We start from the raw sequence: 19201 nt of genomic DNA, 5'->3' as shown, positions 1-19201 counted from the left end.
CGGCCGCCGCGGCTTCTCCCGAGCCCCGAGAGCGGAGGCGCCGCCGGCCGGGGCCAGGGCCGAGCCAGCGGCAGCCGTGGCCGCCCAGGCCCCGCCCCCACGGCCTGGACGGGACGCCTCCCCCCCACAGACCCCGCCCCCTTCCGCCACGCGCTCCCCATTGGCTCCCGCGGCTCGTGGGCTCCCGGGGCGGGACACGCCCCAGGGGGAGGGCGGCACTGCGCCTGCGCCTGCCCCGCGGGAGAGGGGGAGAGGGGGAGAGGGGGGGTGGGCGGGGGGAGCGGGGCTCTGGGCAGGCGGGGCTCTGGGCATGCGTGCTGGCGCGGAGGAGGGGCACTGAGGGCCGGGGCGGGGCCGGCTCTGCGCAGGCGCTGTGGCGGCACGGCCAGGCGGGGCCGGAGCGTGCGGCCCGCGGCTGCCCCGGCCCCGGCGCCGGCGCCGGCCAGGCGGCGTGTGCAGCCCGGTCAGGCCGCGCGCGGCGGGAGCCGATGGGGGAGCGCGGTGGGGCTGGGGGGAAGGGCCGTGGGGCGGGAGGCGTCACTTCCGGCGCAGGCGGGCGGGGGAGCAGGTGTGGCAATGGCTGCCGCCCGGCTGGGCCTGGCTGGGCCCGGTTCCCCCCCGCCGTCCCTCGGCCCCCTCCGCCGACGCCGACCCGCGTGGCGGCTGCCGAGCCGTCCCGCCGCCTGCCCCCGCCCCGCTGCCTGGCGGCGCCCCCGGCGCGGGGCGGGGGCGCTGCTGCCGGGGCTGCCGCGCAGCCTCGCCCCGGTGTCGCGGCTCGGGCACTGCGTGGTGCCCGCTGGTGGCCCTGGGCCCTCTGGGTCGCTGGGAGGAGTTTTGGAAGTAAACCCTGGGCTGTGGCGGGGGGCAGGGGCTGTCTGTGAGGCGCCCGGTGAGCCCGAGTGGTGCTTTCAGGCAGTGGTGCAGAAGTGCAGCGCTCAGTTGTTTGGATGGCTGTGCTGTGTGAGGAGTGCCCTGCTTCTTGTGCAGCTTGAAGTTGTGGGCCTGAAGAAGCTGTTCTGTCGGGGAAAGGGGAGAGGAGAGGGCTGTGAAAAGGGCAGGGCCGGAGCTTGGGGACGTAGGTGTAGAAGGAGAGTGTTTTTTTAAGGGCCCAGTGAGTGTGGGATAGCCAGAGAGTGTGTTGCAGGTGTGCCCTGTGAAAAGGGGTCTCTTTGGTGACAATGCAGATACTCCTTGGTGGAGGAGAAGGGATGTCTCGACAGGCAGCTTCAATGTCTGTGTAGTTTTAAGGAGGTGTCAATGCAGGGCAGCCCGAGCAGCCTGTAATACCTGTGTGTCTGGTGAGCTGGTGCGTAGAGCTCTGTGGGCACTGCCTCTTTGCCTGTCCTACCATGGAAGGAGCACCTGAGTAAGCTTGTGCTGATGCCCAGTGTTGCCGTAGCTGTGGGGTCCTGAGCGTCTTGTGTGCGTCCTCAGGAACGCACAGAGACACGCGTGCGGTGGCCAAGGTTAGCCTGCGTACAAGAGAGGTCACATGAGGCAGCTTGCTAGCTCCGTTGAGCAAGGAGTGGGGGTTGTCGGTCACGTGGCTTGGAAAGGGCTAAGGAAAGAAGGGTCTAGTGAAGCCTGGCGACTAATGCTGCAGAGTGAGGGAAACGGGTGTTGTTTGTACTTTGTTAGGCCAGCTTCAGCCAAGAAGGAGCTGCTGTGATGGTGAGAGGCGCTGCGGTTTCTTTGCCTTCCTTAAGGAGCCTGGGATGCCGGGAGGCCTGTTGCAGTGAGTCAGCTGCTCAGCACGGAGTTCTGATTGCCTGACTCCAGTGTGGTCACGTGCAGTTCCCCCTGTGTTGTCCAACTCCAGGTCAGCCGTGAGGAGCTCCACCCGCTAAGGAAGGTCGCCTGGGTCGAGGCTAAGGTATAACTTGCTGCAGCGCAGTGGTGTTCTCATGCAGTGTGTATTGAAAAATACCCCTTGCCCAAGTATGTGAGGTCTCTTTTCCAAGTTGTGTGCTGACCCTTTTATGTGCCCCCAAGTCTCCAAAGCATCTGAGTGTGGGTTCTGTTTTTTCAGCCTTGAAGGGTTTGGTATTTCTGAAGGCAGGAGTCAGTCATGCTTTCTGCAGTGGCTCTGTGAGCACCTTCCTGCTGGCTGTTGCAAGGGCCTTTGTTGCCGCTTACTGAAGCCAGTGTCACCTTTTTGTTTCCAGGTTTGTGCATAAAGATGAGCAATCGGAAGAAGAATTTGCTGAGAAGGCCTGCCTAAAAGGTACTGTGGCAATGTGCTGATCCAGTGTAGAGATGCCAGAAGTGTGTTGCCCTCATAGGAACGTATCTTTCAGTCCTCCAGAGCTTGGAGAATGACAGCAGCCCCCAGGTGCGCTACGAGGGGGTGCAGACAATCTTCATCCTCCAAGCGCCCAGGAAAGTGCCCCCATCGGGCTTCTCCTGCTGAGGCCTGTGTGCCCGCCTGCCGAGAGCCTGGCAGCGATGGCACGCAGCTGTGGGCCCTGGGTCACCCTGAGCATCTGCAAATTGGGTGTCTCCAACTCTCCGATCCACCCGCTGTGCAGAGGACATGAAGTGAAGCAGGTGGCTCGGGGGCCACGTCCGGCTGGGCTTGCCCAAGGATGGAGACAGTGCAACCTGCCTGGGAAAGTTGTTCCCATGCCTGCCTACCCCCCTAGTCCTTTTTTTCCTCCCGTTTACCTGGAAGGCTGGGGCAGATAGGGCTGGCAAGGTGAGTGTATTGCGGGGAGCATGGGTGCCCGAGTTGGGCCCCGGAGAGGAGCTGCCTGCAGCTGGGAGCGCAAGTGGTGAGGGAGGGCATGGGAGCGTGTGTGCGCTGTGGGGCCTGGCAGCGAATGCGAAGGCAAAGCTAGTGGCTGTTGCCCTCACAGTGACATTGCAGGCATTCCAAGGCCCACTGTTTGCCTGACTTCCTGTCTTCCTTTTGGTGGGCCCCAAGGCTCTCTGTGTCCTTCCTGGTGCATCCCCGCTGCCCCCATGTGCTTTTCTATGTGCTCAGGCCACTCGGGGTGCCTTTTGGTGCTCCCCAGTAGCCTGAGGACAGCATGTGCCCCCTCAGTGCGCTCGGTGCTGTGTGGGTGCTCTGTGGGGCCGCATTCAGGGCATAGGGATGGCATGGCCAGTCCCCAGCACCCCAGTGAGCAGTAGCACACACAGAAGGATGGGCAGGGTGTGTGTGTGCCGGCCATGCTGACTCCTGCCCTCCCTCGCATTTTCGGCACCGGGGAGGTGGGCACGGCCATGTGGCGTTGCACCAGGGATGGCGTCATGCCCAGGATTCTGTCAGATGTTCACTAACTTAAGGGGGCCTGTAAAGAGCAAGGACTCCCGGTGCAGCACGGCTGCCCCCTTATAAGTGTTTATTGCTTGCTCCTACATGGCAATCTTACAGGCTGCTTTGCTTTGGCCAAGCACTAAACTGTTATCCTTCACTCCCCTTGGGCTCAAAGCTAAGTTGCTGTCTTGTGGCTCCCGATGCCTCGATGCCTTGTCAGTCACGGAGGAATGGCAGTGTGGGCATCCCCTTCTCACCGACTGGTGTCCAGGGGGCAGTCCGGAGCAGGGTCATCACCATATGGGGTGGCATTAAGCTTTCATAATTCTCCCTGTTGTTCCCCCCGAAAGCAGCAGCTTAAACCCCTCCCCAGCTGTGTTTTATCCAACAACTTCCACTCCCTACAACTCCCTTCTCTACTTCTTTATCTCTAATTTCCCCACTGTTTTCCCAGAAGTGGTGAGAGTTTCTGCAGTGCCATGCGGTTTTGCATCACTATGTTCCCCCACGGCTCTGCAGTGAGGTGCCTCAGGCCGGGGACACGCCAGGGGGTTGCCAACTGGAGGTAGGCACCAGCGCATGCTGCTGGCATGGGGGCTGTGCTCTGCAGGAGGCCCCGTCTTGCCTGCAGGCTGTGACATTGTCCACCCTTTGACACTGTTGGAAACCTTTGTGATTTGAAATATGTAGAGCTCAGTTTTGCCCAAACCATTTTTCCAGGATTCATATGCAGGATACATTGGGATGGGAGAGGTGTGTGATGCAGCCTCAGCGTGTCTGAGTTGTGACAGTTGTTGTGTACTGCAGGACAAGATTAGCGTATGAGCACACACCTGTTCGCTCCACACAGAGTGAAATGATGACAACAAACATTATATGTTGTGAAGTAAGCTGCATGTCCCAAGCTTTCCAGAAAACCATGTCCACAGGGACTAATGTGCTTTATATTGTTACAAAGGTCCCCAGGCATTCACCGCTAAGTCTGAATCAGACTCTTATACGATGGTTTATTTCAGCTCGAGCTGGGTGCCTCCAAAGAGGGACCGAGAACAAAGAAATGTGGGGGTGATTATACTCCTTACAGTCTTATTTCCCCGCCTGCCAGTGACAGTCTCTTCCAGGCTTCTTTCCTGAGTGGGTGGTCTCTATCCTTTTGATTGGTTCGTGTCTACATCCCAGGAGAGTTGCTGCTGTTCCTGCTTCACAGTGCCTTATCTTATCTGGAGGTTAACTGAGACCTCTGTCCATTGTGTGCTGTGTCTTTGAGGGCTGATTTGAGCTGGTTCTGCAGTTGTTCTGTCAGCAGTATGCCACAGGTTTGGTTAAAGTTCAAGCTTAGGCCTGCAGGCTTCACTGCTCCAAGCACTGATGCTAAGTTGAATCAAGGTTATGCCAATGGAAATGACAGTGGTTTTCTTACAAACCCCCCATTTGTTTTTCTGGCTGTTCCTCTTCGTAATCTATCCATTTTCCAAGGCGAGCAGCCCGCCTCCGAAATTTGATATACAATGCCAAGGTGAGTGCAAAGCACACGATGCCTAGACAGAGCAGAATCACTACAGGATGCAGCAAACGATTATGGAAGGCAGAAGCGGTGGGAGACCACCCAAACAAAGTTTCCCACCATTGACGTGCCGCGTCCTTTTTGACTCTTTCAAGTCTCATTTGAATTTGTTGTGTGTCATGCTCTACGGTCATCAGTGTGCTTTTCCCTGTTTCTTTGACCTTGTGGAGCAATGTCCGCAGTTGGTCATGGTGTAGTACTTCCTTCACTAGATGGAGATTCGTTCCAGTAGGTACTGGTGATCTCAGAATTCATGACTCAATGAATAATTTTCCTGGAGTAACTGAGGAGTTGTTACTGGGCTTGGATAATTGCAGCCACGTGCCTTTAGCATTGTGAAGTTACACACGCGCAAATTTAAACTCTTATTGTGATCTAACATTACCCCATGCTTGTTGAATAGTGAGGACAAAAGCAGTTACCACTTTTTGCTCCTTACTGAATGTAAACTTAGGCATTTGCCACCCAGCTTGATATTTCCGGTCCGATACGGCACTCTTTTCCCATATTAATGTTTGGATTTCTGCTGGAAGCATACCATTCTCCCCTTCCCTTATTCCTGAGGCAGCTATTGTTTGTAGCCAAAGTTGGGCTTGAATGCAGCTAAGGGCAAGTGAGGTGTTTCCTTGAAGTACCCCTAACGTGTCTATTGTTAATCGGTGGTCTTGCTCATTAATCTCCTCCCTCCGAGGTAACAGGTCTGGTATCAGCCATTGTACTTTCCCTGCTGCGGTCAACGATGATGGCAACGGATGTTGCAGCTTAAACAAATCTGTTGTGGGTGCGCCCGATTTATTCATCAGCACTTCTGCATCGATACCATTTAATACACCTAGGCCAGTCCCCATCAGGCCCGTGATGTGTCGTTTTCTTAGGTTTTGTTCCCTGCTGTTTAACCATGTCTCCCATGCAACGTATACGTTTTGCAAGAAAGGCGCGCGTTGGGGCTTGAGCCCTGTGATGTTTACTTGCAAGCTGAGTTCTACTTGTTTGAAGGACCAAGTTGGATTAAGCAGCACGGTTTGTTGACCTCCTTTCTTCATCACGTACGGTCCTATTAGATATGTCCAAAGTTTTAGTTTAGGGGTGGGAGGTTGAGTAGTGGGAGTAATGCTACTAGTGATCGTAGGAGTAGTTAAGTCATGTTTTACCTGACACACAATGCGACCGTCCATAGAAATGTCATTGAGACTCGCATGAGCGTTCACAGGAACCTCTGTACAACATTGTTCAGCATGACAGGTCTTACTACAACAACGGCCCATTTCTTCTTCTCTTTCCAAAGTAACCGTTTTATCAGCAAAACAGCAAAAGATGTGCTTCTCTCTGCGACCCCTTGTCGAGGCTACCATAGTTACCCATGCAGTATGTGCGGCATTCTTGGTAGCAGCCTGTTGCCGTACCTAAGGATCTGTGGTGAGAGCCTCCCAGCGAATTGCTCTCCATCCTTCCATCGCTTCCAAACAACATCCTCTAATGAAGAAGACTCTTCCGATAAGCATTCTGGTGGATTGTGTGTTTTAGCATGCGAATGAGGAGCCCAGGATTGCCGCTCAGCAATTTTAACTGCAGAATAGGAAGACACAAGTACAGTGTACGCTCCTTCCCACTTTGGTTCCCATGTATGCTTTCGGATGTACCTTTAACTTAAAACCTCTGTCCATTTTGAGGTTAGGTTAGGTTAGTTTCTGCACACACCTTTGCTCATTTTGTTTTTGCTGTCCTATTCATTGTGACATTGATCACAGCTGGATACTATTTACTTTGAAACTGCATATCTCTCTGGAGCTGCCCAAGAGTCTTTTTATTTGTGCCGCAACACCTTCAATTCCGCCTTGTCCTTTTTCATGGAGCCATGGTGCCACAGGTAGCAGATATTTCCTAGGCAATACAGGCTTACCTCCGATTGTCCAAATTCCAGTTTTGCCTCGTCCCCCTCCAAGCTGTTCCCACCTCTCCTTTTCTTCCTTGGTACATTCTTTGTCATGTATGTGGGATAGCTGGGACACGTCTGGTCCATCCATCGCAGTGGGGCATAACAAAACATCCCATTGCAAGGCAGCTGCTCGGGCAGCTGAATCAGCAGAATTGTTCCCTTTTTCTACGGTGGGCCTACCTTGGCGATGTGCAGGGCAATGAGGAATAGCACTGTGTTTAGGATCTTGAATAGCATCCAGCAGTTTGCGGACTTGTGGGCCCTTTGCGATGTTCTTTCCGCCGGAGGTTAAGAACCCTCGCTCTTTCCATAGTGCCCCTACTGCATGACAAACTCCAAAAGCATACTTTGAATCAGTATAAATATTAACAGTTTTACCTGTAGAAAGTCTTGCTGCTCTTGCCAAAGCAACCAGTTCGGCCCCTCATGCGCTCGTAGTAGGTTTTAGGGGCCGAGCTGCCAGTATGTCGAAATCAGATCCTACTGCGTAGCCACTTTGCCGCTTGCCCTCATGATAAGAGGAAGATCCATCTACGTCCAAAACTAAATCTGGGTTTGGGAAGGGAGTCTGTTGTAAGTCTTGGCGAGGTTTTTCCACAAGTTGCATTACCCTAGTGCACTCACGGTAACGTTTTTCTCCGTTGCTGGGCAAGGGAAGCAGGGTAGCTGGATTCAATGTATTACAATGTTGTATAGTCACATTGTCCATCATTAAGAGAAGTAGTTCATATTTATGTGCTCGCTGTGGAGCTGGAACGTGAGACACAAAATTCTTCAATAACATTTCCACTTTGTGTGGGACGTGTGCTGTCAGAGGGTGTCCCAGAAGCATGGTTGGACATGTCTCAACAATGATTGCTGCAGCAGCCACCGCACGGATACGTCCAGGAGTCCCCAAAAGGATGGCATCCACTTGTACTAACTAATATGTGGCTGGTTTGGGTTGGGGACGTAGCATTGGAGTCAGCACTCCCCTGGCAACCCCTTGTTCCTGAATGTACAGCTGGGAAGGTTTTTTTATAATCAGGGAGCCCTAGAGCCAGCGCTTTCCTTAATGCCTCCTTAATTTTTTTCAATGCCAAATCTCTCTGAGGTGTCCACTTTACAGGTTCTCAGGTGCACCCCTCTGAGTGTGCACTGCAGAAAGATTCCAGGATTGCTGTAGAGATGCAGGAAATGCAAAATCAACCACCGGTGAGGGGACACTGCGAGCGGTTCAGGAGATGCAAGCGTTGAGGAGAGACACGAAGTCAAGTTGCTGCTGTTAGTGCTTTGTCCAGGCTCCTGCCAAGGTTTCTTAGGAAGGCAGAGATGCCCCACACGGTCATGGCCGCAGTCACTTTGCATGGGGCGTTCTCCTGCACCTGGAGACACTGGCATTAAGACACGTGTTTGGTGAAAGTTCCTCATGTCATGTCCTGTCGTGCAAGAGATGCCAGAGTCCTGCTGCTTTTCCGTAGTGGGAAAGAGTCTGATTGTGGGGGCCCAGTCCGACAAGCAGCTGTGCACAGACACACTCTTTCCTTGCCTCGTAGCCCAGCTGACTGAGCCCAGTTGCCCTGGGACCCCGTGCATGTGTGCGCATGATGGTGCTTGGTGGCAGTGCTGCCGCCTCGGTGGTGCAGGACCTTTTGGGAGCAGGGCCTTTGTGAAGGTCTGGCCCAGGTTAGTCCCTCCCTTCTTGTGCGTTCCTCTCTCGCTGTGGCTCCAAAGACACTACCTCTACACTGAGGAAGACCGAACTAACTGTGAACTAAGACTCCTGTAACTGCCCTAAGACTACTGGAACTGTGACTAACTACACACTAAGACTACTGTAACCAACGCGAAGCTACCTAGCCTAATGCTACCCTATACCGTGAACTACCCTACAGGAAGGAAGAAGAAGAACTCAGAAGAATAACTAAGACTAATACCTATAACGAATAACTGTAATGCTACTAGGAACAGAAGTAATAACTCTACCTAATGATAGTAATGAGAAGAACTGTGCCCTACACATAGAATATTCACTGTGAACTAAGAATCCTCTACCTAACTGTAACTAACTGCCAACAACTACACACTAAAAATAGGCTAACCAACCCTACACTAAGAAATACTACTACTAAGAACCTTAATGCTCCTAGAGTAACACGAATGCTAAATGCTATAATACTCCTACTCCTAAAAAAATCTATCCTATAACCTAACCTGTAGCCTAAACAGAGGTGTGGCAGGGTGGTGGGAGCTGTTCCTGGGCGCTGTCTCTGTCCCGCAGTGGAGGTGGAGGGAAGTCGTGAGATGTGTCCCCGCGGTGGGCCCTGTCACTGCCGGGCAGATGTTGGTGTCCGGCAGCCCAGGGCAGGCCAGGAGGCGATGGCGGCCCGGTGATCCTCGGCGTGCCCCGGCTGGTGGGCTCAGCTCCCCGTGGCTGGGTGCTGGCAGCAGCCTGGTGTTGCTGGGGGGGCTGTGCCGCAGCTGGTGGTCAGCGGGGTGCCTCCTGCCGGGCTAGCACCTCCTCCTCCTCTTTGGTCCCTGCGGCAGGTCCACGAGGCACAGGGCGAGCTGCCCCTCTGTGGGGTCCACCTCCATGGGCTCCTCCTCCTCCTCCTCCACGGGCTCCGAGGCGGCTGGGGCACTCTGGAGGAGGGCGGCGCGGCGGTCCCAGACGGTGGCACCCACCTTCCTCTTGATGCGCAGCGCCACCTTCCTCCTGGCCCACAGTCGCTCCGGCTGGCTCATGGCAGGCAGGAGTGGAGAGCGCGATCCCGGGTCGTGTCCCACCACCGGCCTCTTGACAGCTCTGGGACAGTGGCGCTGAGGTCACTGTTGACACGGGGAGGCCGTGGTGACGGCACACCTGACCCGCTCCCCAGTTGCGGGGGCCCTACCTGGCTGTGCCCCGCAGGGGGATGGTGGGGGCTGGAGGGTGCCCCCATGGGCAGGGGACCATGGGGCTGCAGGCTGCTCTCCTTGGCCTCCTTTGCGTGGGCCCTCGAGCTTACTTGTGGGAAGAGCTGCTCTTGCGCCAGGGAGGTGGTCTTGGCCTCCCCGCGGGGACTGTGTGCTCCAGCCCCTTCGTGGCCTGGGCCCCCTCTGCCAGAGTCGCTCCCGGGTGTCCCTGCGTGTGCTGGAGCGCTGGGGAGCCCCTGCTGGGACCAAGCCCTGCTGGCACGGTCTCCTCAGTGCCCAGCAGAGGGGCAGCCCCACTGCCCTCGACCTGCTGGCTGCACGCCCAGGCCACCCGGGAGGTGGCTCTCCTTCCTGCAGGGCGTTTTCCCACCACTCTTTCTTCTGACTTCCCCTTCCCACCAGCTTCTTGGGAATGGTTCCGGGCAGCACAAGACTTTCCTTCCCTTCATGACTGCTCAGCCTCTTCGGGAACCTCCCCTGTCAGATGCTGCCTGTTCTGCAGGAAACCCTTGGAGCTGTTAAAACACCAGTTGTTGTCAGGAGCAGCTTTTCAGGAGCAGCAGGAGTGTTCCGGAGGAGGAAAGGCAGGCCCTCCCTGGCTGTCTTTGCTGCCGAGTTTGTAGCCATCTGTTGCAGCACTGCAGCTGGGTGAGCGGTCTCACTGCAGCTCACGTTCGCCAAGGATGCTGCTGCTGCGTGACCACAGGCAGAGCCTGAGTTCCTCCAGCTTGTTTCCAGGCTGTGTGCATTGGAGTGCAGAGACTTGTGGCAGGTGTGCTTTTGCCCTCTTTGGTCCTTCCCTCGCATTTATTGCTATGGCCTGACGTAGCAGTTGTGAAAGACCAGGGCCTGTGCGTGCCATGCCTGTGTGGTTCCCCCGGCCAGTGTAGACAACCTCTCTGGGAGCAGGGGGTGGTCTTCTTGTCTGGCAGCATGAAGAGCCGGCTGCTCTGCACAGGAGCCAGGATGCAGAGTGGTACGGCTGGGTGCAGATCAGGGCCCCGAGAGGGTGGTCAGGTCAGACAGAGTGCAGGGCTCAGCCAGCAAGCCTGTAGTGACGAGGCAGGTGTGAAGGCAGGCCAGGAAGCCCAGCGAGCAGGTGCTGCTCCAGGTCAGGCTCGCAGAGGCAGAAGACGTGGCACAGACAGAGGTGCTGCACAACTGCAGCAGAGCGCAGGCCGGGGCCAGCAGTAATGCACTCACTGCAGTACTCACTCGTGTGCAAAGCACATGCACTCACTGTTGGCATGGAATTGACCACTGTTACATGCACTTTGGGGTTGGGCATGGCTTTCCTGGGGTTTTTCGGGAGCCTTCCAGGGTGAGGTAACCATGACCAGAAACTTGTGGGCAGCCTTGTGGCCAGTGTACTGCCGGTGGTGCAAAAGTCAGGTTTCTTGACTCCAGGCCTGTTCCCTGGGGCCCACAAGGGATTGGCTTCCTGGAAGAGCTCTGCAGTTTCCATGTGTGGTGAGCATGTAGGGGACGGCGGGGCTGGGCCAGCCCTGGAGGAGCTGTCCTGCAGGGGAGCCTCTGCTGGGAAAGGCTCCTGCCTGGGAGCTGCTGCTGCTGGGCCCAGCTCTGCTGGTAGGGGGGGAGCGACCTGTGTGACTGTCTGGAAGGGGATTGGACACGACAGCAGCTGTACAGTGAAGGCAGATCTCAGGGGAAGGGGCCGGGAAGGGAGCTGCCGTCAGCCCCTGTGGCTCTCGTGTCCTCTTCCTGCTGCAGAATGGCAGGAAGCAGCTCTGCCCCGGTGTGCGGCAAGGAGGTGTTTAACCGAATGCTTTCTGTCCAGAGGAGAAGGAAAGAGAAAGAGAAAGAGCTTTCATTGAGGAGAGAAGGTATTGATGATGAATTGTGAAGGCAGTGGGCTGAGGGTGTGCAGAGGAGAGAAGTGGAGTTTGCACCTGTGGGCTGCAGCTTAGGAAAGAGCGGGCATGTTGGGTGGGAGCTGGGTTGAGTTGTCTGTGGAGATGAGCATGGCTGAGGAAGCCAGCGGGCTCACAGTGACGATGGTCACTTTAGGGTGGAGCAGCCTTGGCTTGCTATCTGTTAGAGAGCAGTGGTGTGAGGTGTGCAGGGGTAAAGCAGCCCCTGGGAGGAGGGTGGCCTTGTGGAAGGTGGCAGCAATGCCAGCTTGTGTCTCTGCCTGCCTACAAGAGCAGTGTTGCTTGCGAGCAGGGTGAGCAAAGGCCCCAACAGGCTCTGTGCTCATGCTTCCTTCTTCCACCCTTCCTCCCGCCCCCTCCCATATAAGAGCAGTCTGGACACAAGGGCAAAAGCCCTCCCAGCAGCCGCAGGGTGTGGAAGTCCTGATGCGGACTTCCTGAGCACGGGAACCAGAAAAGGCTTCATCCTTCAGCCACTGAAGCCCAGGAAGATGGCATTACTTCTCATGTCGGGGGGTGGGCAGTGTGCCCTGAGGCGTCGGTTAAAAATGAGCAGAGCTCGTGTCCCACCTCAAAGGGCAGGCACCCTGGCTGGGGGGTGTCCTGGAGCTCGAGGCAGGCGTCAGGACCATGTGCCCGCAGCACAGCAGATTGCTCTTTGGGTCCCGTAGTTTTCACTGACAGTCTCCCATCATGGGAATGAGCACTTGAACTGCAAAGACAAGTCACCCGTCCCCGCTCAGGGGGACGTCCCGGTGCCAGCCAAGTCAAGACAAGCAGGACAGCAGAGACTTTGCATAGAGCTCCCTGGGTTTCTTTCTGTGGGTGGACTGACTTGCCCTGATCCTGTGCCTGCTCAGTGGGACTGCGGATAGCACCACAGAACTGGAGAAAAAGACTTACTGGCTGTAATAGTCCAGAAGGACACCTGTGGCAAGCTTCATTAGCCACCCGGAAGTGTTCTCTAGCACTTTCCTTGTACCTCAGCTCAACTCATGGCCTCTCGGAAAGGGGGAGGAGAGCTTTGCAGCTTCACAGCAGGCCAAGAAAGAGGTGCTGAGAAGCAAAGGCGAGAAGAGAAAGACACCTCAAAGCAAGGTTGCCTTCAGAGAAAACATCTTGCTTACAGCTTCTGTGGTCCCCTCGGAGAGCTTCAAGGGCAGGGACCGTGCTGCTGTGGCGGAGGTAGTGTTGGAGGTATGGAAAAAAAGGAGCCTAGGGTATTAGTCAGTCTTTCACATGTCCAGTTAACAATGAACAAGGCCTTGAAGGAAGGAGCAAGACAACACTATAAGGCAAGCAGATCAGGAAGCTCCCAAATAAACCTGAAGAGAACAAAAACAGTTGATAAAACAGGAGAGACCTACTTGAACTGCGGGTGAACTATCCTAATTGGCATAATAAAAAACCCACCCACAAGCAGGGAAGCCCCCTGCTGATCAAAGCCCCTTCCCCATAGAGCATGCGCAGGAGAAAAAGAGGATGCTGTGACTTTAAATGAAGATGAGACCTAACAGAAGCAATAAGAGTAAGGATGACTTCATGTAGTTGTAAACTATGCTGCTAACTGTTGCTTAAACTGTTGTAAAGTGTAAGCTGTGTAGCAATCAGGTGTGCTAGCTTTGTGGAATTACCACCTAGCACTCACCTCTGCGCGGAAATGAATTAAACAAACATCTCAACTCTGTGTGTTTTCGGCTCATTGCACACCGGGTGAAAGAACCCTTCTTTGGGACAACAGTAGTCGTGTCGAGTGTGAGACATCAGAGCAGCTCTCTGCGCTCCTGCCTTAGGTATCAGCACTTAAAACCACCAGTGAATTCCCGCTAGCAGTCAGTAGGCGTATCAATGCGGGAGTTCCCCCTGCCCCATGGTGCTGGACGCATTTTGTTGCCCTTCGCCTTCTCTTTCCCCTCTAATATCGTCACTAATGACCTGGATGATGGGCTTGAAGGCATCCTCAGCAAGTTTGCAGGTGACACAAAACTGAGAGGCGTTGCTGATATACCAGGAGGCTGGGCTGCCATTCGGAGGCCCCTTGGCAGACTGGAGAAATGCACCAAGAAGAACCTCATGACGTTCAACAAAGGGAAGTGCAAAGCGCTCCGGCTGGGCAGGAATAGTCCCCTTGACCAGTACAGGCAGGGGGCTGACCTGCTGTCTGGACACAGTCCTGGGCAACCTGCTCTAGGAGACCCTAGTTGAGCCGGGGGGGTTGGACCAGGTGATGTACCTCCAACCTCAGCTAGTCTACGCTAGTCTTGTGCTATCCTCCCTAACCTGCCAGCGATGTGAGTCAAGGTCGATTTCCCTCTACCCTTTGCTGGGCGGAGGGGAGGAGTGGGCTTTACTCTGCCTTGCAGGTAGCTCTGATTAGCACCGAGGGAGCACTGCAGGCAGCCTGGCGGTTTTTCTGGCTGCTCCCATTTCCTCGCCAGAGGGCAGTGCCTGCTGGAGCCGACTGCAGGCGGTTTTGTCCTCGCACCGCTTTTGCTGCAGTCATTTCTAATGGAAAGTGGCTCTGCTTGTTGGGATGGTTCCGAGTTCAGCGCAGTGGGCGTGCTGCAGGCCTGCTCTACATCTGTGCCAGGCTGAAGGCAGAGCTGAAGCGAGAGCTCTGTTCCCAGCTGCTTGGCCTGGGCAGCTCGGGGCACGTGCAGGAGTGATGCCGGAGCCCAAAGGGTCTGTACAAACAGAAAGGGAGGCACCACATGGGTGCTGTCACCTCCAGGAATGACTTTTTCTCCATGGTGCCTTTGAATGAGAAGGCGTACAGCAAGCATAGAGCCTGAACTAGGCCCCTAAATGCTTTTTGTGCTAAACCTGTCAGCTTCCTGAGGTTACCCAAGAGAAAGCTGACAGCTGAAGAGAAGATTTGTAAAAGGATTTTTGAGAGCAGGTAGCGCTTCAGCTGTGCTGGAAAGACAAACAGGTCCATGTCTTTTTTTCCTCCCCCCCTCTCCCCACTGGGGAGCCCGGCAGTGGACACAGCACTCCAGGGGTGGCCTCCCCAGGGCTGAGTCCAGGGGAAGGGTTACCTCCCTCGAGTGGCTGGCAATGCCCCACCCCATCTGCACAGACGCATGTGCGCGCACACACAGAGGGAAAAATGCACATGTGTGCACACACATGCACATTCACATGCTCATATGCACACACATGCACGCAAACACACATACACACACACGCGCAAACATGCATGCACACAGCCGTGCATGCAAAGGATCAAGCACACGTGCACACACAAGCACCTACACATGCACACATGCACACACATGGACATTCATGCACACACATGTACACACTCATGGACACTCACATGCACACAGACATACTACACACACAGAAGCACTCCCACAGACTTTTTTTTTTTCTTTAACTGAGGAGCCCAGCAGTGGACACAGCACTCCAGGGGTGGCCTCCCCATGGCTGGTCAAGAGGAAGGATCACCTCCCTTGACTTGCTGGTAATGCTCTTCCTTATGCAGCCCTGACACATACACTTGTGCACACACATGCAAAGATGCACACACATGCAGTAGTGTGCAGACTCACATGCACATCCACGTGCACACACCCATGAGTGAACACACGCACAGATGCTTGGAAGCAGAGGTGCATGCACATGCACACGCAGACATACACACACATGCAAATTCACATGCACATGTACACAGAGATACATATGCACATGTATGCCCATGCCCACACATACGCACTCACACACATGCACATGCAAACCAAGGGCAAACACATGCGCACACACAGGAACACACAGGAGCAAATGCACACATGCACACAAATTCACACATGTACACACATATGTGCAGTCATGTGCGCAAACAGGCATGCACCTGCAGGCACAAACACACGTACATACATGCCAAAACACACATGCACACAAGTGTACATACACATGTGCATGCACGTACACACCCATGCCTACAAGTGTGCGTGCATGTGTTTGTGCGTGTGTGTGTGCATGCATGCATGTGTGTGCGTGTGTGTGCGCGTGTCCGTCCCTGCGGTGCCTCCTGGCAGCCGCCTGCAGGACTGGCTCTGGCTGCGGCAGCAGCCAAGGGTGCCACCTCCTGCCCGCTCTGCAGAGCCGGTAGCGCAGCGCTTGTGGGCTGCAGGTGCACGTTGACCGCTCTGGATGGAGGCGGGTTGGGTAGCCAGGGAAGAGGCCGAGGGGCTGGTGTCCTTCTTCAAGCCTCCAAGGGCTGGGAGAGAGCAGAGATGAACCCCTGACCCTGTGAGCCCCCAGCCTCCCCTCCGCACAGGGCCAGGCTCGCCCAGCTCACCGAGGGCCAGGAGGGAGCTGGCGGGGAGGAGGGGGCAGCAGGACCAGATGGATATTGCTCATCAGGAATGCCCCAAATGTCCCTGGAATACCCTCCTCCACCCATGCACACGCATGCATGCTCATGCACATGCATGCACACACAGACACATGGGGGGCACAGCCCCCTCGCCTGGGGCATGGCAGGAATTGTTGCTCACTGCTGGGTCTTTCCCCTTCCCCACCAGCCCTGGGTGACACCTTGCTGCCCTCACTCACCTTTGCAGATATCCTGCAGGTTGTCCTGGCTCTGGTCCTTCCTGTGCCACGCAACCAGCCCGAGGCACACACAGTCCTTCACAAATCCCCCTCCCCAGCCTGTCCTCAGCAGCACAGCTTCCCCCACCCGGTCCTGCTGGCCGGCCACAACGCCCTCCTCCTTCCCTTCAGGCAGAGCTCAGCCCTTGGGTTCAGCCTCCCCCTCCCCAACCCCGAGGGTCCATGGGAGCAGGCAGGGCTCGGAGAGGGTGAGGTGGTGTCATGCGGTACCCAAGACCTGCCATCTGGCTGTCAGGGCTCCCAGGTATGACTGGAGAAGCCCTGTGTCCCAAGTAGGGGGTGGGTATTGTGGGTGGCTGGAGAGACCTGCCAGGGGAGAAGCATTGCCCTGGGGAGACCCTGAAAAGCCCGAGACCCAGAGCTGAGAAATGGCTTGCCCCAGATTCACTCAGTAGCAAAGCTGCTCAAAAGCTATAGGAAATGGGAAAACTGCCCCAGATTTGCCCTCCTGGCCTAGCTCATGGCCTAATAATCCAGATGGGACCAGAAGCCCTCAAGACAATGTATGTGAAGGGTGTGTTTACTCTTCTCTCCCTTCTTCATCTCTATCTTAAGCACCACAGGCTGAGAAACCTTGCAGAGAATCTGAAAAAACAAAGAGCCTCGTTTGATGCCTGCAGGAGGACAGCCCTGTGCTGTCCTGCCCCACATTTCCCTACAGGGAGCACATTCCACTTCTACAAAATGAGTGACCCACACTCAAATGCAGCGTTGAGGCTCAGCTATGCATCTCAGCCCGTGGCTGCACTTTGGGCTGTTGCGTCCCATGTGACTTTGATGCCATCTTTGAAAAAGGCCAAAGCCTAGAGTGAACGCTCCCCCCTCAACCCCCAGCTTCCTGCAAAAGGTTGCCCAGTGCAAAGGCTTGTCAGTGCAGGGCGGGTAGAAGCAGCTTTGACAGTGGCCCACTGTGGGGGACAAAATGGAACGAGGACTCCTGGGGCTTGGTGCTGGGGCTGCCCTGCACCCAGAGGCTCCTGAGGGCCCGGCTCCACCCCTTCATGGGGTGGCAGCCCAGGGCCAACTGTGCCTGGAAGCAGGTCCCCCTTTGGGAAGTGTCTCTGGAAGGGATGGGGCCCTGCCTCCCCAAGGCTGGCATGTCCTGGAGCTCCCACAGGTGCCTCCAGTGCCTGCCAGAAATGCCTGTGTTGGAAATGAATCCTTTGCCTTTTAAAAAATCCAAGTTGGCTTCTCATTTGGGAGAACCTCTGTTTCTTCCCACTGGATTGTCTTCTGACTCCAGTGGGCAGATGATGTTTTGGCTTGGAGGTGGCATCCCTTGCAGGGGTCAGAGAGGCACTGCATCCTTCCCAGGCCCCTGTTTCCGCTCCGGAGCCCCTCTGGGCTCAGACTAAGGCTGGCAGCCTGAAAATGGGGCAAAGTCCAGCTTGGGAGTGAGGGCAGTGGTCTTTTGGAGGGTTAGCCTATGCCTGCCTCTGTCATCCCCTGGGTTAGGAGCTTGCTGAGAGGTCATGAGGTGGCTGATGTGGGGCCTGACACATCTCTCCTTGCTTTTTAGAGCCTGTTGCTATTTGGGACATGGTGTCCAGTGACATGCTGGAAGAGCTGCTGCTGAGCAAGGTTGGCTGGTGTCGTGGTCCCCCTTGCCCTGCAGGGTTTGAGTTGTGCCGAGAGCCCTGGGTGCCAGGATACTGCTGGTTGTGCTTGGCACCTGACCTGGTTGTTTGTTGTGAGGTCACTTCTGGCAAGTACCTAACAGGCAAGCTGGAGGCACATGGCTGTGGTCCATGGTTGTGGGGTGACTCCTTTGTCTGCACGTTGCAGGCCAACCTCAGGCTCTGGCAGGTGAACATGCTTGTGACGTTACTTCTTTCTCCACAGCTGCTAGGCCAGAAACAAACTTAGGCCGCGAGGAGGCACGTGGCTTGGCTGTTAGATGTGAGGGACCTTCTGTGGGAGTACCTGAAGGCCCATGAGGAAGCACATGGCTGGGGCAGGTGCTTGTGAGGTCACTTCTGGCTCAGCCAGCCCTGACAGCCAGCAGCAGACCCAGGGGTTTGATACAGGCTGTGAGGTGACTTCTTTCTCTTGAGCTGATAGGACAACAGCAGGCTCTTGGTGATGTAGGTTCTTGTGAAGTCACCCCCGTTTCTGCTGCTGATAGGCTAGAACCAGGTTCATGGCTTCACTGCTGATTGTGAGGTCGCTTCTGGCTGAGTACCTGATAGGCCAGCAGCAGGTACAAGGCCAGCAAAGTGAGGGTAACTTGACTTCAATCCGAGCAGCTCATTGCAGGAACAGAAGCAGAACAGCTTGTGGTGAAACTGCTTCTGAGGTGCTTCCTGCTGCTGAAGACGATAGGCTAGAAACAACCGCATGGGAGCACGTCACCGTGACATCCAGCAGTTGCTTCTTTCCCCTCCAGAGGAAGCGTACGTGTGCGCTGCAGAGTGAGGGACCAGGGGCTATTGAAAAAATGCTGCCGTGTCAGGGGTTGCCAAATCCCACAGCCCAGCGGAGGCGAGGCTGATACTGCTCCATGGCCAGCCGGTAGCGACACAGTGCCTGTGTTCCCAGTAGGCACACGTGCATGCACGCACACAGGGCATGGTACATGCATAACGGCCAGCCACACAGGTCAGCATGGGCAAACACAGCACTCATGCACGCACAAACTGCCCCAGCGGCCTCATCCTGCTCCCCTCGCTGGCGGGTCAGTATGAAGCCTGTGAGTGGAAAACATACACGTATATATTATGGATCCCTCCAGAAGCTGGGCTTAGACACTCCATCTGTGCTGTAGCTGGCCCTGGATGCCCTCTTTTCCTGGTTGCCTCACGCACAGCCACACGCACACTCACGGATGGGTGTCTCCGCTTGCTGGTCCACTCTTCTGACCTTGCCCGTAGGCGACCTCCAGGCTCCTGATCTCTCCACTTGCTGTCCCAGACCCTCGAGTGCCTCCAGCAGCCAACTCTCTGACCCTCCTGCTCGCTGCAGGGTGCAGCCTACACTCACGGTCACTCCAAGATTTGTCTCCCAAGCCTCTTTCTCTACTCGCCAGCTAGTCTGGC

General features: G+C 55.8%; 1 protein-coding gene across 2 annotated transcripts in view; it reads left to right on the top strand.

Annotated features, from left to right (window-relative positions):
• The first annotated feature begins 387 nt into the window (after positions 1-387).
• The window catches only part of LOC138061792 (uncharacterized), a 63427-nt gene continuing 44613 nt past the window's right edge, over positions 388-19201 (top strand). Inside the window, exon 1 of one of the 2 annotated variants that reach the window (XM_068915658.1) lies at positions 388-463. The gene's annotated coding sequence lies outside the window, so the exon portion shown is untranslated. Of the gene's footprint in view, positions 464-2165; positions 2225-19201 lie in introns of those variants that run through there. The other variant, XM_068915659.1, reaches the window with a different exon arrangement.

Source organism: Struthio camelus, chromosome 21, assembly GCF_040807025.1.
Source record: "Struthio camelus isolate bStrCam1 chromosome 21, bStrCam1.hap1, whole genome shotgun sequence".
Lineage (NCBI taxonomy): Eukaryota > Metazoa > Chordata > Aves > Struthioniformes > Struthionidae > Struthio > Struthio camelus.
The sequence above is the reverse complement of the archived record's forward strand: the minus strand, read 5'-3'. Positions and strand labels throughout refer to the sequence as shown.